The sequence below is a fragment of the Urocitellus parryii genome, unplaced genomic scaffold, assembly GCF_045843805.1.
Source record: "Urocitellus parryii isolate mUroPar1 unplaced genomic scaffold, mUroPar1.hap1 Scaffold_71, whole genome shotgun sequence".
Classification (NCBI taxonomy): domain Eukaryota; kingdom Metazoa; phylum Chordata; class Mammalia; order Rodentia; family Sciuridae; genus Urocitellus; species Urocitellus parryii.
The window spans coordinates 675,765-700,932 of record NW_027554142.1 but is presented as its reverse complement, the minus strand read 5'-3'; positions in this window follow the sequence as shown (position 1 = coordinate 700,932).

Below are 25,168 nucleotides of genomic sequence, written 5' to 3'. Positions count from 1 at the left end.
CACATTCAATGATGACTCTTAAAAACAAATGTAATTCGTAGAAAAAATAAGCAGTTCACAAAAGATCGGAAAAAAACATGATGTAGAAGATATCATTTAGGATTGCATATATTTGAAGGAGAACTATTAAAGTCATTCCCCTGATTGTTATCTTCCTCTTCCCTCATTCGCAAATTTGTTCCTTAGTTTATTACTCTGTCTATTTCTGCAAAACATGACCTATAAAAGTAAAGTATTATTTAATTAATCTTTTTTAACTGTTATATATAAAATTACTAATTGCTTTCTATGTAAAAATGTCCATTTCATTTGTATTGTTGTGCAGGCTGAAACAATCCCCCTGACTCAGCTTCCTCAACACCTGAGATTTAGAGGAGTGTACCACACTACATCTAGCTGTATTCATAATTTCAGTTATCAAAATGTTTTATTTGTCTTTGTTATTGCAGTGGGTATCTTCTTGTTCTCAACTATAACACAAAGTTTGAATGTCTCCATTTTCTATTTGTTTAGTTTTTTGTACATAACCAGTATCAGCATATCATGTCTATACCAATTCTTTAAAAGTTTTTTTATTCTGATTTGATATTGAATTGCATCAAACACTTTGTGCATAACCAAGTTTGTAAATGATGTTTCTTCTGATTTGTTTTCTACTGTCCATCCCTCACCAGTCATGGTGTAAATTATAATTCATCACGGTATATTGTTTTTATATATTATTGGGTCTAACTTTGCTTCAATTTACTAATTTGGAAGTTTTGTGTATATACGTATATAAAATGTACATATGTGTGTATATGAAATATCTACATTTATATAACAAATATACTACATATCACACATATAACACACATGACCTCATACACATGAAGATAAGATATATATATATATACACATATATATAAAAAATATTTGTTTGTGTTCATTTCAACATGCATAGCTAGTCATTCAAGTCTAAAATCAATAAATACCATCACCATCCTCCTAGAAATCCATGAAATTGAGAAAGATTTTACTCTTACCCATTCATAAGTGTATGTTTTGTCTACATGTTCTGAAGGACATTCTCTCTACTTTTCTTACTTATAAGACACACTTTTATGGACAATTTGTCAAATAACAAATTTCATAATGTGTGGGTGATGTTGGTGTTTTTATAACTGGTTCATACATACTTTGATTATATAAGAGTGTACGTGAATTCCAAAGAGGGATTCTACCTTTAGATGCCACACTATGGATACATGGTGACTATGGTTTCTGTTTTCTGGCCCCATGAGCAAATATTGGGCTCTACATGTTTAACAAATCCTCTCCGGATGAAAAGACCTTCAGAATCACCTTTACCTGCCTGGATCCTTGCTGCTGCACCATTCAAAGAGAAAAAGTAACACAGGGGGAGTGAGCACTTCTTCAGTTTTGCCTTTTGCTGTGCATGTTTATTCCCACCCTTGGTAGCTTTTCTAATTGACTTCAGCAACATCTAGAAGCTCCATAAACTCTCCAGCTCAGCTGGGTTCTTGGAAAACTGGTGCAATGAACACGTTGTTGAAATACCTCTGAAAAAAACAAAGCCTGGGGAGGTGGCGGTGCAGTCTCTTGGGAATTCTAGAGGCAGTGCTAGAAATTATTTCTGAGTCTGAAGGTCTCGGGGGTCACTTCTTAAACAAGTTTTGGGAAATGACAGCAGAGCCTATGGGGCCCTGCCTGTGGTTTGCAAGAAAGACTTACAGAAGTGATAGGCCATTCTTGAAGGACACTACACTTTTTTTTTTTAATAAGCATTTCATTTCTGAGGAATGCATTCATTTCTTAGTATCTGGCTCTCCAGCTGAGTGCCTGGTGAATCTGATTAGAGATCTGACGTAGAGTTTCAGTAAAAGCTAGGGAAACAATTCCTTAGCCCCTGCTTAGAGCTTTCCATCAATGCTGTGCTGAGGAATACCTTGTGATGCTCATACTTCACAAGAAGAAATAAAGGACATACAGTCCTTTGGTGTTCTCTGAACAGGACTCTGGACAGACCTTGGAGATTAGTTAGATCCCCTGAAGTAATCCAGCTGTGCTGTCCCTAGCCTGACCTGCACTGTGAACCCCAGCAGATCCTCCAACCAAGTCCCTACTGGCTCCCATTGTCCTGAGAAAAATGTACACAAACCCCATCAGGAGGCCCCTTAACACTGACAAAGGGCTCTCTTCCCTTGGTGATGAGAGACCAGAGTCTTTGTCAAAGTTAAAGTTCTATGGGAAAAATTGTACTTGTTGAGTGATTACGATGCTAGCACACGGGTGACTATATTTCCTGCAATCCCTGGCACCAAGTTGAGGGGAAAACAGATACTTTTCTGTGGTTTGGGGTCTGTGCCCAGGACTACTATGACCCCTGCCCAAGACTGACCATGAATATCTCCTTTTGGTCACCTGCAACTTCTTATTATATGGATTATACTGCTGAATTGATATCATTAATTGAAATTGATACTGATACATTGTTTATGCACACAACTGCAGGCCTCTGCCCTGGGCCCAGATGGGAATTACCATGGTGTAGACCATTGTGGAAGGCAAGTGGAAAATTCTGTATCTAATCTAACTCATGGACTACAGTTAATAGCCTGACTGTTTACTGAAACTCCTGGAAAGCTTCCAACTGACATAAAAGCAGCTTCCTGGGAGAATAGGCATTTGGGTGAAAATAAAGTCTACTCAGATCCTTCCATGTCCTTTGCTACCTATAGGGGTGCTCATTAGAGACATCCCCATCCTGATCAAAGGAAACCTAACAGTTAGTTCCCATGATAATCAATAGAAACCAGAGCATCTCCTATCACAGAGCAAAGCAACATGCACCTGTCAGACTTCTGCATACAAAAGAGGACAGCCTGTGGAAATTCACACACCATTCGAGACGGGGACTTCATGCATGCACTGCCATCTGACAATACTTGAAGAATATTGAAACTTGTCCTCATTGCCAGACCTGGACTAGGCTAAACATGCTGCCCAGGGACAGATTCCATGAGTCAGGGGCCAGGACATTTGTGACAGGTAGATGATGTTGGATCTTAAATTCAGTTGATACTTTTTCTGGGCTTGCCTTAGCCATCCCCATATATTCCACTGAGTCACTCGTAATATCTGGACCTCTAATGGCATATTTGATTCCTCTCAGGGTTTCCTAGGCATACTGCACATGATAATGGGCATATTTTTGTCCCAAGCTACTCATCAGTGGGTGCAGACGTGAGAATACTATGGAGTCTCCATGTTCCATATAACCTGCAAATAATAAGGATTATCACTTGTTTTAATGACAATTAAAGGACAGGCTTAAGTGACTTATGAGAGCAGACAAGATAACATAATCCTGGTCTACACATCATAGGTAAACCCTAAGGGCTCAATACAGCAATTGTCCAAAGGGTACATCTCCCTGGTACACTTGTTTGACCAGGGTCTCTGCCAATTTCTTTTGCAATTATCAATACAACAGATTCATGGGGATCCATAGGGGCCTGGCATCCCCAGTAATTCCTTTAAATGACTCAATTCAACCAGAGATAAAAATGGCTTTTAAAAAATATAGGAGATTACCACTCTTCTAAAAGTTTGGAATTTTCCACTTATCAATTCTTAAATATAATGCATCCTTGCAATTAAGTTATATGAAAATATTTTCCTGAAAAAAATGATTTTGTCCCTTTTGCAAACAGCTTTTCTAGGCTGAAGGCCTGGATGCAAACTGGGATGATTTTTAAATAATAATGTTTTAATTACTAAATAAGACACATTGATAACAGAAGAAAACAAGGAGGGAAGACATCCAATTCCTGACCCCTGAGGAGACATGGGAGGACATAAGTCATCTTCATGTTCCTTCTTCTGAAAGCTTCCCTGTCCTTCAAAGATAAAATTGGAAAGACAAATCATGAGGGTTTGTCCCATGCTGGCTTTTCAAGCTGCTGTGAGCATCATGTTTTCAGACTGACCATGAGACAACCAGCATGATTAGAGATGGCAGAGACAGCAGATAATTACCACAGCTCCTCAGTGAGGAGGAGGCCGGCGGCTGAGGATGTTCTCAGATGCTGTATGTTCCTTTCAATGACCTTGGAGGGACCTTGGAGATTCAGCCATGAGATCCCTCCTGGGAACTCCAAAATCTCCTCTCTCCAGGGCTTCATGGACAGCCTGGGGTGCTGTTAGGACTGGTAGAACGTGTAGGAACTGGGTCTAGTTGGTGGAAGTTAGCTTTTGTGGTTTAGATATGAGGCGTCCTGCAAAGACTCATGTGTGAGATGACACAGGGAATTTCAGAGGTAAGATGGTTGGGTTATGAAAACCTTGGCCATGTCAGTGCACTAATCCACGTGAATGCATTAACCTGATGCTAACTAAAGGCAGGTAGGGTGTGGCTGGAGGAGGTGAGTCACTGGAAGCCAGCCTTTGGGTTATACATTTTGTCCCTGGTGAGCAGGTTCTCTCTCTCTCTGCTTCCTGGTGGCAAGTCCTGAGCTGTGTCATCTGCCACACACTTCCACCATGATGCTTTGCCTCAACTCAGACCCAAAACAATGGAGTTGTTCATTTATGCACTTTGACCTCTGAAACCATAAGCCAAATAAACATTTCCTCCTCTAAAAAGAGGAAATTCTTGTGATGTCTTTTGGTCACAGCTGTGAAAAAAATAACTAAAACAGTAGTTGATTGGGGCATGTCCTCAAAGTGGATGTTGGAACCATAGCACCTCCCTCTTGTTCTCCCTCCTTCCCAGCAACCATGAGTTGAGCAGCTCCTTTGCCACATTCTCTCATCATGATGTGTTTCCTCACCACACATCAAAAAGCATCAGAGCCAAAGTGACAACGGACTGAAATCTCTGACACCATGAGGCAAAATAAATCTTTCCTCATTGTGAGCTGTTTATCTCACATACTTTCTTAGCAATGGAAAACTGGCTAACATAGAAAGTTGGGACCAAAAGTGATCTGGCTTCATTCTTCTGCATGTGGATATTAAGTTTCCTTTTTTACTATTCTATTTTATTGCTGATAGGAATGTTCCCTGTGTTCTTGCTTGCTAGGAATGGAGAAAAAAAAAATTAAACAAATGCCGAATTTTGACAAATGTGTATCAAACTAAGGTTCTCCAGGGTAACAAAACCAATAGATTCTGTATGTAGTTATAAGAGGAAATAATTTATTAGATTGGTTTCCATGATCAGAAGCTGCACAATCCCACAAGGGTCATCTGCAGACTTGAGAGACAGAAGAAACAGAAGCTGCTCATTAAGAAGAAGCTGGAGCCTCAGAAAAAGAGGCACCAAGGATGCAGCCCCAGCCTGAGGATGAAGGCCTGAGAGCAGGCTGAAGAATCACTGAGTGTGAGTCTGAATTCAAAGGCTGAGGGATTTGGAGTCTGGTGTCTGAGGAAGATGACAGCAGTAAAATCTGTACCCTCCCATGAAGAATGGAGTTTGTACTCGTCTATTGTTTCATGCCACTGAGGCCCCAGACTCTTGGCCATTGCCACCCACAGTCAGGGTAGGTCTTCCCCACCCCTTTTGCTGACTTCATGCCAATTGTCTCTGGAAACACCTCACAGTCACAACTGCAAGTGTGCTTCACTAATGTTGTAGGCATCTACAGTCCAGTCAAGCTGACCACCAAGATTGATTATCACAACAGCCAATTTAGAAATGAAAGTAATAGAGCATCACAACTCAGTTCAAAGTGTATGATAAAATTTAACTTTTTCTAGATAAAGACTATATACTGTCAATTAAAAATGCTAAATAAATAGAGGTATTTAAAAAATTACAGCAAGTATTTTATCCAATGGTAAAACCTTGAACTATTTCATTTAAGATAAAAAATAAGATAAGAATGTCCATTTTAGAGTCAGCATTTTATGTGAGGATTTAGTTTCTGAAACAAGTGAAATGACAGGTAACAAAATTAGTAAAAGATCGATCGAAAGGAAAAAATAGATTATTTTCTAATTACAAAAGAATATGTTATTCAATTACATTAAAATTAAAAATAATATTTGCTTTAAAAATTCCCTTTAAGTTCAAGTGCTAGAGTCATAAAGAATACATAAAATACATAATTAGTAAAGTGTATGGATAATATATAGCTAAAATCAATCTAAAAGTAGGACAAAATCGCAGATGGAAAATTAGTAAAATATGTTTACATTGATACTTTGCAAAGGAGAACATGCAAATCACATATAAATATCCACATTACCACTTACCTCACAGGCAATCAAGGAAATGTAAATTAAACCCACAATAGTATGTAATTGCGAACCTGTCAGATTTACCAAAATAAAAGCCAGACAAGATCTTGTCTGCTTGTGGAAAGATGTGACATAATGAGAACTCTAAACTGTGATAGTACAAAGCGTAATCTTAGTAAATAAATTAGTATTACTACTAAAGTTGACCAAGACTTACCAATTCTGTCCCATAGCATCAGGAGACAAATATATGAGCATCCCTTATGGCATCCATTCTTGACACCAAAGTATGGGAAACGATCTTTATGGTACCTAACAACAGCCTGGATAAAATCTTCATGTGCTCACAATGGAATATTTCACTCTAATCAAAAGTAGTACTGCTGGATACAACCACTTGTATAAATGTCCCACTTACTAATTGATAAAGTCTGAAATCTTAGATGTATTCCTTTTATAAAGTCCATGTGTATAAAGTTCAAAAAAAAGAGAAAAACTAAATAATGTATACATGGAACATAGTTGGTAATAATTTCCAGTAAGAGCAAGAAAGTTACATAAATGCCAGGAAAATGGATATCTCAGGGGTTAAGGAAAAGATGTACTGTTGAAAGCAACACTGTTCCTAACACACCCATAGTGTTTTGTCTCTTAGCCCAATAACATGTGCTTATTGTTACTCTTTGAAGTCTATGCATACATTTTAGTATGTACATAATACAAACTTTTTAAAACTTTTATATGAGTTTTTAAGCCTATCAATTTTGGCAAATATTTACTCATTTTTATTCAAAATTTACTATCAGACTCCAAAAAAAAATATTTTCTAACAAAGCATCAACCTCCTACTCACTGTTTTGAAAGGAATAACATCTCCACCCTCACTTACGGAGGAATTCCATACTTAGGATTTTATTGAAAGCATCCTTCACCCTACAAAACATGTCACATAGAATCTTCAAAATTATTTTCCAACACTTTTGGGGGAAACTCATTACATCAAAGATGATGATTCTCTATTCTTCACAGGATTGAGAGGGATCTAGATTTATGCGTTTTATATTGTTATTCACATTATGTTAATGTCAGAGACACAAGAAATACAAAGTGTGGCGGGGGGAGACATAGTTTCTTTGGTTTTTCATTTCATCCCTCTGAAAGTCATGCTAGAATGCTCTCTTATCAACTCAACTCTGTGTGTGTGCATCTGTGTATAAATAGAAACTTTCCCAGTTTTAAGCTGGGGTCTAGTTATTTCTGGAATGCAATTTAAATGGCAAACTCAGGAATTGTGAAAACAAAATTTTAATTTAGAAATATGTTAAAAGCAAACCCTGTCTCTAAGTAAAATACAAAATAGGACTGGGGATGTGGCTCAAGGGTTGAGTGCCCCTGAGTTAATCACAGGTACCAAAACTAAATAAACAAACATGCAAACAAATAAATACATAAAACAGAATGCTGCCTAAATAATATCTAAAATTTTTCTCCCATTTTTTCACCTGTAAAACAATACTCTAAGCTATACCTTCAAATATATAAATCAATTATTTTCCTTAAAATTGTTCTTCATTAGGATGATATTTAATTAAATGTCTGTTTAAGCGCCATGTAAATTCATAGGTAAGTTTTTAAAAAAACAAATTTTACTTTTGAGGATATATTTGTTTTCAAGGGGGCAGGAATGCACTGACAATCTTTGTCCTCTGTGACTGCCAAGAGATTTCCTTCTCTTTAAGTCAAATTTATAGTCATGGCTCCACATGAGGTAGTAGCTTATATTTTTTTTATTATTAATGCATGAGGAGTTTCTTTCTTAGACTGACTTTTTCAATGATTCTCAAATCCATGGAAATATGACATATTTGACATAAAGATGAACCACAAATATAATAATCCTAACCTTTCCCAACCTCTGGGTTCTTATTCTTTACTAGCCTGGTTTCATGTATTAATTAATTTGATACATGATACCAAGCATCTGCAAGAGACCAGGCATACTGGTTGTTTTGTTTTGGTACCAGAGATTAAAACCAGGGGCACCTTACCACCAAGCCAAATCCCCAGCCCTTTTTTTTTGATATTTTATTAGAGACAGGGTTTCACTGAGTTACTTAGGGCCTCCCTAAGTTGCTGAGGCTGAGTTTGAACTCATGATCCTCCTGCCTCAGCCTCCCAAGTTGCTATGATTACAGGCATGTGCCACCAGCCCAGCTAACACCAAGCATACTGTTAAGTGCTATTTTACTTATTATCTGTTAGTCTACATTCTGACCTTGGATGTAGAAAAGAATATCCAAAGTGAAAAGACTTTTTGTGCAAATGGAAATATTCACAATAATCTAAGAGAAATGGAGAATGATATTGGATTTAGACACATCATGTCAAGTAAAATTTCATTTAGAAGAAACAAAAGGGTGAAATAAATCACATTTCAGTAAGAACTGAATAAATATCAATAGAGCCTCAGAGAGAGGTGAGGTATCTCTGAAGCAATGTGTACAGTGTATGTTAGGTAAAAGTGTTTTAGTTGAAAAATATTATGACCTGTCAAGTTGTCATTCAAATAAAGTTAGATAAACTTTTTTATAAATTCAAGGTTTCAGGGAAACCACAATTTAAGTGACTTTGATATATGTGTGTGTGTGTGTGTGTGTGTGTGTGTGTGTATACAGAATTATTTCAATGTTTGACATTAAAATAAAAATTAGAAAGTAAGTTGTAGTATATGTATGTCAAAATACATTCTATTATTATGTATATCTAAAAAGAACAAAATTTTAAAAATTTAAAAAAATATTTGAAAATAAATGATGGTCTGATAAAAAGAAAGTAAAGAATATGAAAGAAATACAAGAAATTAATTAAAATAAAAATAATTCTATTAAAATACTATTCATCTTATGAAACAAAAGCACATAACATTTCAGTTTCCTAAAATAATTTCAGCATAATATAATATTCTGAAAAAGAAAGAAGATTATCAGGTATTTCCCAACATGACAGGAGGAAAAATAACAAAGATCCTAATTATAAGTTTTGGAAGACATAGCTTTGTAATCATGATAGATTAATATGATAGATTAATATGAACAAATCTAAATTATAATAATAAAGATGGAAACATGACAGAAATGGCCATGATATTATGAATTATAAAATATTTCTGACTTACACAGGTAATATTAGCATTTTTTCATCCTAATTTATTGATTGCAAAGCACAAAAGAATTATTTTTGAATATTAAATTAAAATTACTAATCAAATTTCAAATAGATCATAAGTTTCCAAAATTCAGATTAGATAAGAACAAAGAATATTCAAATCTTGAAATCAATAGAGTAAAACAAGGAAATATTAAAAAAGAAAAATGTTAGGTGTTTTAGTAATATGACTATAAATGAGTTATATCAATAAGTATAATGTCTTCTACTTAAAAATTCACTTAAATTTAAAAATCAGATAGAAAAATCAATATAAACATGTAATAAAAAAGAAGTAGGTAATACTAGTAATGTATAGAAATATACCAAACTCATTGTTAGCTAAAAATAAACCAATTACAAAAACAAAGACACTGTTTTCAATTGTCCTACTGAAAAATTGTGTTTTAATTATTTCATATTGTGACAGTTAATTTTAGAGCATTAACTTGATTGGTTTAGGTGATACCCAAAGAGATGGGTAAAATATTTCTGAGTTTGTCAGTGAGAGTGTTTATGGAAGAGATGAAGACTTTTTCAGAGAATGAATGATGAAGATACTCCTTACTGAAGTGGGTGGGCATCAACCATCCATTTGTGGCCCTAACAGAACAGAAAGATGGAAGAATGGTGAATTTGCTTTCTTGTTCCCTCTTCTTGAGCCAGAATCTATTTCTTCCTACCCTTTAGTTAATGGATGCCCTGATTTTCAGAAATTAGGAAATGGAATAAATTATGCCACTGACTTTCCTAATATTCCAGTATTTACAAAGAAGATTGTATGAATTTCTACCCTCCCTAATCAGGTGAACTACTTTTGGAAAGGCATATTTTTATGTTTATACATATGTACATATACAATGCATAATATTATATATTTATAATCTCCTATTGGTTCTGATACCTGTATCATAGATATATGTTATAAATAGGTAACACTTTATATACAGAAAGTAATTTTCACAAAGAACAGAAATACATTTATATATCCGAAGAATAAATTTGGTGGCCATACAGAAGTTTGCAGTTTCTAGGTAATAAGATATACGTATGTTTTTCATTGTCTCATTTGTGTTTTATGGTAATTCGAACATAAACGTGTCTCTTTTGTACTCAAAGCAAACTATGAATTGTTGTAAAGAATAAGAAGAAAATAACACCTTGAATGATTAAAGTGTAGTTTTCTAAGAAGCAGATGGCAAAGCCAAAATAATTTACTTCTAGAACTTCATGACTAGCATCTTTTAGTCAATTATTCAGAAGTAACTTTAATCTTTAATCCTTGATTCTTAGATATGTGGAAGAAAGTATGCCCTTTACTTTTAAGGACATGATTACAAAGGTATATTAATTCAATTTTGCTATGGCTCCAAATCCAAAACTTCTAATTAGGATCTTTGTTATTTTCCCCCCATCATATTGGCAAACACCTGACAATCTCCTTTATTTTTCATATTATTATATTATGCTGAAATTATTTTAGAAAACCGAAATGTTATAAGTGAGTTCCCCCACAAAATGCCAGGAATTTATCTGTTAGTGATTAGAAGCTTTCAACTGTGGATGACTCAAACACAAATAAAATTATCCTAAACTAAAAACAAGTTGCAGAATGGGGTTATATTGATAAAATCTACAAATCCAAGCCGATTTTAGACACAGTAGAATACAGCTTAGTTGATATAACCCATTAACCACTTATCACTATCATGATGTGCCATCCATTAGCTCTGTGCTCTGTTATGTAGGATAGGTTCTTGTATTAGACAAGTTTCCTTGGTCAAACAAAATATATGAGCTTGAGTAACTTTTTTAAACATCAATTTATTCAGTTCATAGTTTTGGAGGCTAATGAGCAACTTGGGGTGGATTCATGTATTCTACATTTATCAACAGTCATATGGTGGTTAGCATTATAGCAGGAATCCAGAGACTGCACAAGAGTCCGTCTTTTTCCATTATGACAATCCTCTTGCAGGAATTAACTATTGTCCCACAAAAGTACACTCATCCTTGGGAGAGTAGTACCCTCAATGACCCAAACATCTCCCACCAGCTTCTATGTCTTTTAAGTTCCAACACATTCCAATATCATCATGTTGAGGACCAACGGGAGAGCTATAACCACTTAATTACCAGTTGTACCAGAGTTATGAGAAGGAATAATATTCGACACTGCCCCCCCCCACACACAAAAGGAAATTATGTGGGAAAAAAATAACCATTCAGAAACTTAAACTTTCATTTTTAACTGGTGGCCAGAATTTTTAAAGGTCTTCAAAACTTTGCCACTTCAATATTTTAGGCTACCTTTGTCAAGAAATTCAGACTATACTGTCCCAGAATAGGTAGGAGAAACCATTACACACTTTTGGTTCTAGCTTTTCTTCTTCCTTTTCTCATTAACCACATGTTGTAATTGGTTCTAGATAAACTTCAAAATCTTGCTGAAGGTTACCACTTGATGATTATTGGGGATATTCTACATGTTCTTTTCTTCATCAGTATATTAGTAAGGTTTCTTTAGAAGAACATAATTAATAGGATATGTATATGTATGATCATTAAAGGCTTATTAGGTTGACTTACATGATTAGAAACTGGATGGTTATACAATGGCAACCTACAGGTTACAAAGTTGGAGGAACCAGTGACTGCACTTTCCAAGGAGCTGGATCAACCATATAGCTCCAGTCCAAGAATAAGGCCTAGAAGCTCCCTGGGGAATCACAAAATCCCCTGGAATAGTAGACAAAGTTTTTGAGTGATGCTTACCCTTTCCCAATATTCTTCAACTTAAATACTATAATTATGCAGATTTAATAACTCCTAACTACTGATATTGTCAATTAATATTATGTTACATGATAAAAGAATGAGAGAAAAAACAAAGATACCTGATTTATACATGCATGCATATGCACACAATATTCTTTTAAAATTGGGAAAGAGAAATGTTTGAGAATTATAATCCTCATTTCTACATCTCTTCACACGATCATAACTTGTCTATGACTACCTTCATCTCTAACCCATTCTACATGTCCTCTGTCTTCAGTAAGCATCTCAGCAGATTTTCGTTCTCCACTTGCATGAGGGACCCACAGTATTTATTCTTGAAGGATCCGAGCAATGTGTCATCTTCCCTGAATGGGGTTGTTTTAGTTTCCCATTGACCTCAATAACAGGACATGATGATACTAAGAGATGACCTAAGGGATTCACTGCACTCCAGGTGAACTTTTCTTTAGTTCCATTGAGGAGTAATGTTCAATTTCCCCTTGATAGTCAGAATCAATCACCCCTTACCTAACTGTAACTTCATGAAGATACCAAAGTGGCCAGTGGCACATCCTAACTTCAAGTTCACTGGGATCATTGTAGTGAATCTTGGTAGGATCATTCCTCTCATCTTCTACCTATGACTTACAGACCAAAAGAGCATAATGTAATGGGGAAAGTAAGCAAAACTTCTGCTTGTCAGTCATAGGGAATAATGACAAATGGTACCAGTCCTTTATCCACTTGTTAGTTCCTGAACCCATTATGAATCTTAGCTATAGGAAAAACAGAACCACATAGTGGGTGCTGATTCACAGCATATAGAGCCTTCTGAAAAACCTTGTCTGAATACTGCGATGTATCTCCACCTAGCTGGCAGTATAACTGCATCTTCAGAAGGTCACTCCATCATTCCATCAAACCAGTTGCTTCAGGATAGTGGGGGACATGATTATATCAGTGAATCCCATGGACAGGAACCAATTGCCATACTTCTTTGGTTGAGAAATGAGTTCCTTGGCAACACTGTGTGGAATACCAAGATGGTGTATAAAGTGTTCTATAAATGCTTTTTGAGTCAGAATACATCTGGCCCTTTTCCCCTTCTAAGAAACCAAGTGTACCTCCAAGCTCTGCCCCCTTGTGTGAAGATTTTCTTTCATCACTCTTCTTCATCCATGTCTCAGAAAGGGGCTGTAGTGCTATAGATATCCCCTTCTTGGTGGTACCCACATACCATACAGAACCATTTGGAAACCAGGACCTGGTCTTCATTTGTTTTCTGTCAGCTGATCATAGGGCACACCCCATGATACCACAGATTTACTCTGGGTGGGGAGTGGGGGCAGAAGGTATTGTAGCCAAAGCAGGAACCATGGGCATTTGGGCCACTACTCCATGTAATTTACTTATGCTTCAGGACCCACCCTGGCCTGATTATGTATAGACAACTTCCATTTGATAATGAACTATTGCTGTGAACATCCAACATTATGACTTGGTGGGTAAGATGACACCCATTCCATGATGTGCAGTTCAGATCACATGGTAACTTCATGGCCCATTCTCAAGTCTTCAGTTTCCACTAAGGCCCAGTAGCAGGTCAACAGCTGTTTCTCAAAGGGAGAGTAGTTGGCTATGAATGTTGGCAGGACATTGCTCCAAATTCCCAGGGCTTCCTCTGCGTTTCACCTATGGTCACCTGCCAAAGTCTCCAGAGAGCACCCCTATCTACTACTGACACCTCAATGGCCCTGATGGATCATATGGTACAAGTTTCAGAGCCATCTGCAAAGCAATCAAGACCTTTTCAGAGCCTTCCTCTGGGCCCCACTCAAAATTAGTAGCTTTTCAAGTCACTAGATAGATGGGCCAGAGTAATATACCCAAGTGAAGAATATATTGCCTCCAAATTTCAAATAAGCATGTAGGTATTATGCTTCTTTCCTGTTTTTAGAAGGTGCCAGATGCAACAACTTTTCCTTTACCTCAGAAGCAATATCTCAGTATGCCCCATATCAAAGTACTCCTAGAAATTTTGCTGAAGTAGAAGTCCCTTGAATTTTAGTTGGATTTCTCATTCCCTGACATGCAAATGCTTCACAAGTCTAGCATGATTGCTACCTATTGCGCCCTTAGTTTAATCAACATAATGCCCTCAAAATAATAGGCCAGTGTGATACCTTATGGAACAGAAAGGTGATCAAGATCTCTGTGAATTAAGTTGAGACACAGGGCTGGAGAGCTGATTTACTCTGAGGTAGAACGGTAAAGATGTATTGTTGGTCTTTAACCCTGAAAGAACATTGTTTTGGGTGAGCCTTAAAAATAGATATGGAGGGAAAAAAGGCATTCCCTAGATCAATATCTGCATACAGGCTACCAGAAGATGTAACCAGTCCATGCAAAGAAACCACATCCAATAAAACAGCTGCAGAGGGATTAACAACTTGACTAAGAATATGATAAACAGCCATCATTCTACAAGATTTACTTGTGTCCTGCACAGGTCAAATAGAAAAGTCTTAAGGTTTGGGTGTGGTGTCCCCCCAAAGAAATATTCAAAGATGAAATGATTATGTTATAAAAGCTCTAGCCTAATCTGTCCCCCCAGTTTGAATGGACTGACTGCATGGTACCTGCAGGCAGATGGAGTATTACTGGAGGAGGTTGGGTGGTCACTGGAGATGCGCATCTTCTGTCTGACATCCCTTCTTTCTCCCAATATGTTCTGCTAATTGTACATTTGAGTCTATGGAAATAACCACAGTTTGAGTTTGGTAACTCCCTGTGAGTCGGATATTAACTAAAACTTCACTGATCACCTGACCTACTTAAGCCCCATTTTTGAGTGAAGGGCCGCAATGTCATTTTGGACTCCCCAGGGTCAACATTCATTCACAACCAGTGTTCAGTAGTCCCTGAGAGGTCTCACGATTGCTCTGTCAGCAATATGCAGTTATCATGGTGAAAGGTTTTAGGTCCCTTTGTGGGAGGCTGAGAGAAAGAAAACCGGTAAAACGTTTTAGTACGTTATCCAGGTCCTTCCTCAAGGAAACCTGAACTTCCCTTCATTCAAGGGATTTGGGATCCATATATTAGCTCAAGTTTGGGAATACATTGAGAGGCCATGAGCCTCTGATGTTGGAATTTAAGGCAGACTTCTGTACATTTGTACCAGAATTTGGTGGTTTTCCTATCTATTTAACTTCTGGGGAGCATCAGGATTGATTAGTCAATGCCACATATGTACTTGAGTCAGAACATTGTGTTTATTACCTCTCTTTGGTGCCTACTATGGGAAATATGACACCTTGCCTTTGGTGGTGTTTACTTCCACTTGGACCTGTCACTCTCAGATGCCATTGAACTGTTATGGTTTGCATATGAGGTATTCCCCAAAAGGTCACAGGTGAGAGAATGCAAGAAGGTTCAGAGGAGAAATGATTGGGTTGTCGGGGTCTTAACCCAATTGGTGAATGAATCCTCTGATAGGGATTCACTGAGTGGTAACTGAAACAGTAAGGTGTGGCTGAAGAAGGTGAGGATTAGGGGCGCAGCTTTAGGGGTGTGTGCTTGTATCTGGATAGTGGAGACTCACTCTCTGCTTCCTAATCATCACGTGAGCTGCTTTCCTCTGCTACATACCTTCACCATAATGTTCTGCCTGACCTCAAGCCCTGTGGAATGGAGCCAGCCTTCTATGTACTAAGACATCTGAAAGCCATCGCCCTCAAATGAGCTTCCCCTCCTCTACAATTGAACCTTTATCCACAGCAGCAAAAATGCTGACTAAAACATATATCCATCCCATTTAAGTTTCCCAATTGAGTGACACAGGCTTCTACCACGTCTAACATGCAGAGAAAAGCAATGACAGAGTTCTTCAAGGATGCCAATGCTCCTCTCACAAATCTGATTCTTTTTCTTTTGGGTACCAGGGATTACAGTCCGGGGCACCCAACCACCAAGCCATATCCCCAGCCCTACTTTGTATTTTATTTAGAGACAGGATCTCACTGAGTTGCTTAGCACTTCACTTTTGCTAAGGTTGGCTTTGAACCCGCAATCCTCCTGTCTCAGCCTCCTGAGACACTGGGATTACAGGTGTGTGCCACTGCATCTGGCACAAATCTGATTCTTAAACTATCGGTGAGAGGCATATCTTCTTCATTCTCTAAATGTGAAGGAGAAAGTCTCATGTGGTAAATTCACCCAAGCATCTTTACCTCTCTGAGCCTCTGAATCCTATTATTTACAGAAAGCAAAGGGATGTCTGGCCTTTCCAGCTCATTCATAGTAGGCCAATTTTTGAACCATATTTCAGCCAACCAACAAAATAAACTATAAATTAGTTTCTTCAAACACGGCAAGCTGCTACATTGAATCCAGAATCTTTGCTTAATGGGCCCAGATCAATAAATTTGTCCTGTTGAAATATTATGTACCTTCTACCATTGTCCCTCACCTTTAAAATTCATTCTCATGAGCATTCCCCAGAATTCTGATTGTATGATTTAGAATACTCAAAAAGTTCCCTTGTGGTGTAGTATACCTACTCAAAGATCACACTGTGCATCTCACCTCTAGGGGAATACTTGGAAAACGTAGACTTGTATCAAGTTATAGACGCAAAAATGTGTCATGAGGATGGATCCCAAAGAGTATCAATATTGTTTTGTTCAGCAACTGCATCATGGAAGCACATTCCCGTTTCCACAGGCAATTCAGGAATAGTTCTCTTAGCAGAAGTTGTAGAGGAAAATAGCCCAGAGGGTAGGAATGGGGATGCCGTGCCCTGTAGCAAAATAATAAAAATGCAGGAGTTCAATGTTCCCTGTTTTTTCAGTGTCCTCCCATACACCTCCACCCTGATTTACAGGATCGCATTTGTTTCCAGGCAGTGACCTCACTTTCACTGCAGATACACTTTGAGGCTGGGAGCTAAAGTCACGTTGCAATTGAGTCAATTGCAGAATGATTCTGTTTGATTTTTGTCAGCCTCAGCCCTATGGCTACAAGAGAAAACATTCTCCTTCAGAGCAACTGAGAAGACTTAATATTGGTTATGTGCATCAGAAGCTGAGAAATTGAATCTCTGGGCTCATTCTTCTCCTTTGTGTCTCTGTCCAGTGAAGCCAATAAAACTAACCTATATCATTATACACTGTAGTTTTCCAGAAATGTCCAGAATTATCACATATAGAATTGTTAATCTCCCTGTCCCTCCCAAGTGGTGAATTAGGAGCATTGAATGCATTTACTTTGTACAGCTCTTTTAACAGTTCACAACATGAATTATCAGTGCTTTCATACTTCCAGAAGAAGAGAATTAAGCAACTCTAAAACCTGAAAAAAAATTAGAGTCAACTCCAAAAAACCTCAAGAGCCAACTGAGAAAATTCATCTATATATACAAGTTGTTCATTAGATTAATTTCCATGATCAGAAGCTGGATAATCCATAATGGCTATCAGGAAACAGGAGAGCTGGAGGTTCTGTCCAAGGTGTTGGAACCGCAGAAAAAGAGGAACCAACCATGAAGCCCCATTTTAGAACTGGAGACCTTGGAATTCCCTAGATAGTTGCTGGTCAGAGTCTGGTTTGGAAGAGTGTTGGAGGTGGAGTCCAACATCCTCACCTACTCAGAAAAATGGAGCGTGATTGCTTTGACTTCCTCCTCCTGCTTTCTTTCCCCATCCGGAACTCTGACTAGCTGGATTGTACTGCTGAAATTTAAGGCTGATTTCACCCCTCATTTTGGTGTCCCCTACACCCAGGAGTAAGTATATCCACAAGTCTCTTAGTTATAGATATCTCTCCATCTAGTCAAGTAAACAACCAAATCAATCATCACAATTAGCAAATACACATATTTCCCCTTCCTCTTCTCAGTGAAGGATATACACCCAAAAAAGTGACTAATCATTTCTTCTATGAATTATTTCAGTTTAGCAAAAGAAGATAATAAAGGTCAATTATGAATAATTTGTCCCTAGAGGTCTCCCTTTTAGGAAGTATGATAACCCCCACAGTACCCCCAATGTATTAGGCTTCAAGAAATGAAGTGTAATCTCCTTAATGCATTTTACTTAATGAATTAAAAAATGTATTCTAGACAGTTTACTTTTGGGAAAGTAGAAAAAAACCTAAGTTTCAACTAGTTTAGTGGATTTTTCTGTTTAGTGTGTAAAAAAAAAAATCTCAAGAAGTCATGAGTGTTCACATGGACATATTTTTTATGAAATAAGCAATCTCTCTCTGTCTCTCTCTGTCTGTCTGTCTGTCTCTCTCTCTCTCTCTCTCTCTCTCTCTCTCTGTCTCTCTCTCTCTCTCTCACACACACACACACACAGTTGTAGGGAATTAATACAGGGGTGCTCTACCACTAACCTACATCCCCACCCCATTTTTTCTACTTTTTTAAAGTTTATTTGTTTTAGTGCATCATAGATATACATAAAGGTGAAATTCATTGAGGTATATTTTTATAAGTACATAGGATGTTTCACTTAGTTCCTTCCATTATCCCCTCCTTATCCAATCCCTCCTACCTCCCTCATAATCCCCTTATACTACTGATTTCTAGTTTCCTTTCATGATGTTCTCCACACACACACTTTTATTTTTCCTTATTTTTCTCTAGCTTCCTCATATGAGAGAAAACATTTGACCCTTGAATTTCTGGGTCTGGCTTAATTCATGTACCCTGTTCTTCTGTATTTCCATCTGTTTAGCAGGAAATGCCATAATTTTATTCTTATTTAAGGTAAAGTAACACACCATTGTGTATATAGACCATATTTTCCTTATGCATAAATCTGTTGATGGGCACCGGGGCTGGTTCCATGACTATTGTGAATTACACTGCTATAAATATTGGTATTCTTGATAATGCTTTACTTCCCAATCATTTTGTTTGTCCTATCTTAAGAGTTTGAGATGATGAAATCATTAGTTCACTTGTTTCATTTATATAGGAAATATTCTATCTTCAAAGTAGCTGATTCACAGATGACATATCCTTTCTTTCTTACAGATAGCTTAACACAGCCTCCTCCAAGAGACCTACCCTTATTTAACGGTTCATTTTGATTCCTTAGAAACTTATAGACTAGAATAAAATGTTCCTTGCATAATTCCTTCAGGGCTGGATAATTTAACTTACCAGTGTTTTAATATTCAACACTTAAGAAAACATAGAATCTCTGGCATTCTTATTTGAATTAAACCTTTATTTCCACTGTTTGAGTAAACTAAGTAATTAGACAAACATGATATGACACAGCTCAGGAAAAGGCTATGCAAGAAAAATGTATACAGTAAGATTAGTTGACCTGAAACAAATAAATGTAAGCAAAAAGAAGTGGAGAAAGCCAATATCCTCATCATGTAGAATACTTTCATTCTGGGCAGTCAGTATGTATAAAATACATGCAGAAATCTTCATAATGATATCACAGTAAGAAATTTCTTTTTCTTTTTTTGTTAAGGGCATTAGATGAAGTGTATTTCTCTAAGATGAAGCTCCAAAATACTCTAGTTTATTTTGGTACTGTTGCTTTAAAACCACTAATTGTTTCCATTAAGCTACTGACATTCTGGAATCATTGATTAAACACATCCATGGTGCATTAAACAATGACAAGATATACTACTCTAATCTGGATATATTTCATTGCTTTTGGTCAAGCTTAAATTTAAAATAAATGTACATTTTAAAAGATAGCATTGAATAAGTAACACACATATTCTAGAACTTGAATTAAATATGAAGTAACATATACTGGAAATTAAGGTAAAACAGGAAAAGGAAGAGTCCCTCATCTTGCTGGAATCTTTGTCACTGTCCACTAAAAACAAAAGGGTGAAAGCTTAGATGAGTCCAGTTAGTGCAACAGGGAGATCAAAGTGTCAGACTGACAGCATCAAAGGGAAGAGAATGAAGTGGTGATGTCATCCACCAGATTGGAACTGAGGCCATGAATGAGAGGTTCCCGCAGGGTGGGAGTGGGAGGCTCTGATTAGAGCACCTTGTTTGTACTGTGAAGCCACCAAAGTGGCAAATGTGCCTGGATCAAATGGGGCAGAAGGCAATGGGTAATGGAGCACTCCCGCTCACTGGAATGTAAGCCGAGATGCTGATGCTGTGTTGGAGGCCAATGCACACATCCCCATCTGGCAGCTGCAAAGAAGAAAAAAAAGTTGGGGAAAGAAATAATTTTAATCACTTGAAAGCTAGCTGATTATGATACCACCAAAGTATGATAGAGCATTCGCAATTGTTGCCTGGGCTGTAAAAATCACATGACTTTTAGAACCAGCAGACAGCCCCAGTCGCTCCTTCCCATGCCCGACAGGGTCCTGTTCATACTACACAGTCCTAACAGGTCCTTTCGTTCATAAGACGATTTCCTTTGAATTTGGATAAATGTAAATCTTTATATGTTAGATTATTTTCATGTGTGTCTTATCTCTTTGGCATCCACTACCTAAGAAGGATTCGTGTAATAGCTGTTTTTTTTTCCTGCAATTGTGTTTCCAAGGATTTTGTATTCCAGAAGAATCAATTTCATTTGAAAGTAAAGTCTTAAAGCTTCTGTCTAGCTCGTTCTTTCCCACTTCATTCAGGAGTCGCAGTGCTTGTGAATGACAAGTGAGTATATTCTTGAATACTGAAACACCTAAATAAAATATTCCCTAATATAGCACAGTGATTCCATTTCAATCAAAGTATGGGAAGTATTTGATCACTGTATTTCAATTAAAATATAGAAGGTGTTTTTCATGACAGGACCTGGGAATGGTGGCACACAGCTGTAGTTCTACCTACTCAAGAAGCTGAAGTGGGAGGATTACCCAAGCCCAGGAGTTTCAGGCCAACCTGGGGAACATGAAAGCCTGTCTCAAAAAAACACAAACAAAAGAAAACAAAAAGACACCAAAATAAAATTAAATATATATATCACTATTATTATTATTATTTTGGAGGTGGGTACCAGGGATTGAAGACGGGGACACTCATCCACTGAGCCACATCCACAACCCTTTGTATATTTTATTTGGAAACAGTGTCTCATTAAGCTGCATAAGACCTCTCTCAATTGCTTAGGACCTCGCTAAATTGCTAAAGCTGGCTTTGAACTCACGATCCTCCTGCCTCAGCCTCTGGAGCCTCTGAGATTACAGGCATGCACCATCGCTTCTGGTTAGTGTTATTAATATTAATAGCTATGAATGCAACTCCTATGTCCAAGGAAGTGTGCTAGTCACTTTCTATTTACTCTTTTTCTTTCCAACAACAGCCATATAATTGAAAATTGCCACAGTGGGATAAGATTTGCTGGTGACTCGGAGAAGAAATAAATGTAGTTTTCAAATGAAAGCAAGATTAATGGTTATGAGAAGAGGGCAGAGTTGTATTGTTTGCTTACAATTCTTCCTCATTTGTCTTTTGTGCTATGGCTGCCTCTCCATAGGAGGAATAAATCCTGAGGCTTGTTGAGTTGGAATGTGGTCCTACAGCTTGCTTTAGCCCAAAGAATATTAGCAGACATGACCAAAGGAGACACATAAAATGTACTGATTCTTTCTGGTTTTCACTGTTGACTTTTTGCCATTCACTTAGAGAAATATGCTCCAGGTGGCCACTGATCCCAGCAATGAGCAGATCAGTGGAGCGGATGGAAATCTAATATAGGGCCATCAGCCAAGTGCAGCTGATCTGTAACCGAGCTCAGCAGAGCCACAGCTTACTCAATGAAGAACAACTAAGGAAACTTTGCTATTAATTACTATGCAGCATTATTTTGTCAATAGCACTCCAAAGTAACATTATGCCCACCTGAATGTACACAAAGAAAGGTCTTGATAAAATATGTACAATACATAATTGAAAGAACTTATCCCTTTAAGCAGAGATTATAGTGACCTGTACTATTATTTCCTCCATTGTTATTCTGCTCCCCTATTCTCCATGAAAGAGCTTTGCATGGGCTACTAACTTGCCAAATTTCTGTAGAATGTTTTTAATAATTCGTTCTCACAAGAGCAACAGCGGGTGGAGAAAACTACTGCTTATATCTCTTGAGGACTGATACAGATTGATGTGGATTATACATCTTTTTTAATCTTATATTTATTGTGGACTTTTTTATTTTTGCTATTATTTCATTTCATCATTTTCTAAAAACCATCAAATATTTGAGTCTCAAAAATTGCTTTTCTTTCATTAAATCTTAAATCTTAAGTATGCATATGTTGAAGCATAAACACAAATATCTGAGAAAGAGAAGAACGAATTTTGTTCATTTGGTCAGGATATTTTTAAACTCAGTGAGACCACAAAAAGAAACTGCATTACTATTTTATAAATTATAAAATTCAAATGGTTCTGGTAAAATTCAAAACTGTATGATACCTTACTCTCAGGGAAACACAGTTTTAATAAACACAAGGAAACGTACTTTAATAAGAACTGACAATACAAACATAAATAATAAATTGAAATATAAATTTGTTTGTAAAAATTATTAATCTCTTCCAAATACATGACTGAGATTCACACACGAAACTACACCATACTTTCATGAGTATTACCCACAAAATAAAGATCGACCATATCCGTTTAGACTCCTTTAGGTCGGGAAATGTCTAGTTCATAACAGTCTATCCTAAAGCTTATTTTAGTTACTGAATTGTGTTTTACTTTTCTGGTAAATCATTAACCACTTACTAGTAAAAGAATAGCTTATTTCTTATGCTGATATTCTTATATCCTTGCATGGCTGAAACTATATTTTTAAAATCTAAATAAGTACTTTAAGACTTAACATGGCATCCTGATATTGTATTAATTTATAATACACATTTCACAAGTTAGGTTTAAAGTCAATATTTCAATTTTTAACTTTTTTTTTAACTGATTGAAAATCAGTGTGCAGCCCATTAACATTAGGTATTTAGCTCACTCCTGGTTCAAGTAAGATTTTTTTTCAAAAGGATTAAAAGTCAAATGTATTAATCAAATTCAAATGTATTAGATTTATTAATATTATAAAAGGAAATGTTAGAGTACATTTGTAAAAAGAATACTTTCCTTCTGACTTGTTTTCTTGTTAATGTCAGTGTATTCAGACATGTGTCAATAATAACTTCTTCTACATACTATAACTGGTGTTTTAACTGACTCACATGCAAATATTTCCATTAAAATATAATTTTAAACTCATGTATAATCCATACATACTAAAATTAAAATGAAATTTAAAATATTTGGTCTTAATAATAATATTTCATATTTAAAAAGATAAAATTGGATAAAAAAAATGATTCACCATGGTTCATGGTAAGTTAAATCATGAATCTGGAAAAATTCTTATTTTAAAAATTTACAATACTGTTGTTTTTCAGCATGTACATAAATATTTAAACAACTATATTTAATTTATTGAGGAAGGCCAATATTCTGTATTCTAAAATCAATAAAATAACATTATTTCTGAATATGTTATCTTACTTGATTTAGTTAGTACTGAAATAAATGTCACAACAAGGTTCCTACATTAGATAAAAATCATTTTAATTGTAGTTTTCATCATGAATTTTAACTGTGAAAACTATGCAAAAATGTAATAGTATAGATGTTAGTGAGTTTCTGCACTTACTCTGCATTCATTCATCTCTCATCAGTTTTTTAGTGAACACCTACAATGAGACTTGCACTTGTGTCATGAATAAAACATTTAAACAAAGTTAGACAAATACTTTCAGTTTCAATCTCTGATGAATCATTTGGAAACATGAGAAATATGAGAGCTTGGATTTAGAGATGAGATGAGTTATATTAAAGGATCTGGCAAAGTGCCAGGCCTGTGGGAGCATCTGTGGGAATTTCTTTATCCTTCTAATTTCTCTGTAAAAATCTTCATTGTTGCCTCTCTGCTTACTTCTACACATGTATTATGTAGAGAAAATGGCTTACTGTTGGCAGCCTAGATTCCTATGGAACTAAAATAAAGTCATAGGCTTTGGACTTGATCTAACTAGTTCCATGAACCACATTAAAGTGGCTATTAATCAATTTTAAAAAAAAATTTTTCCATTGAAGCAATTAACATGCTTAGATTTAATACAGCAATTTGTCTCAGGCTATTCAGAAAAGTGTTGGGATTTACAAGTTTCACTTTTGGAGACTGTGGTCTTTCACACACTCCCTCAAAATGAGACTCATCTAACTTCATATGGGACAAGTAATAATAAAACTTGTGTTATGTATTCAATTGACTGCCTGATGGTGCTTTAATTCAACAAAAGTTCTATATAGGCTTTTTACTTTTTGTGCTATCCCTCTTACTTAAATTATACCACTTAGAGGTCTGAAATTAGGGTTTTTTTCACTTATGTGTGATTACAAATATAAAACCAGGAAGTCACAACACTTGAAGAAAAAAATCAATCTAGCCTTCTCTGCTTTAAATTTTATAATGAAACTCTTTTAACTATTTTGGAGAGCAAAGAGCTTCCTTTCTCCCTAGGCTTTCAAAACTGAGCAGTATCTGTATTTATTAAATGATTTTCACCATATCTCTTTAAAGTATCAATCCTGAGTTTTATGCCCATGAAGGATCAATCACGTGGTCAAGAAGATCATTTTATTTTATGTCTGCTATAGCTTTTAAGTGTGGAAAGTTATGGTATTATTTGGAGAAAGTCAGTTTGTTGGAATGAATATCAAACTTGCTTTTAGAGGATCAATTTTCTTGGGAATTGCTACTGGCATTAACAGTCATCTTCGATTCTGCTCCTAGAAACTGGCTGATGAATTGACTGGTATGCAGAATAATCAAAAGAGCTACTGGAGATAATGACATTTCTTTACAGGGAATTGCTTGAGGAAGATTTCTCTTTCAGCAAGTTGACAACCACATAGGGTTAG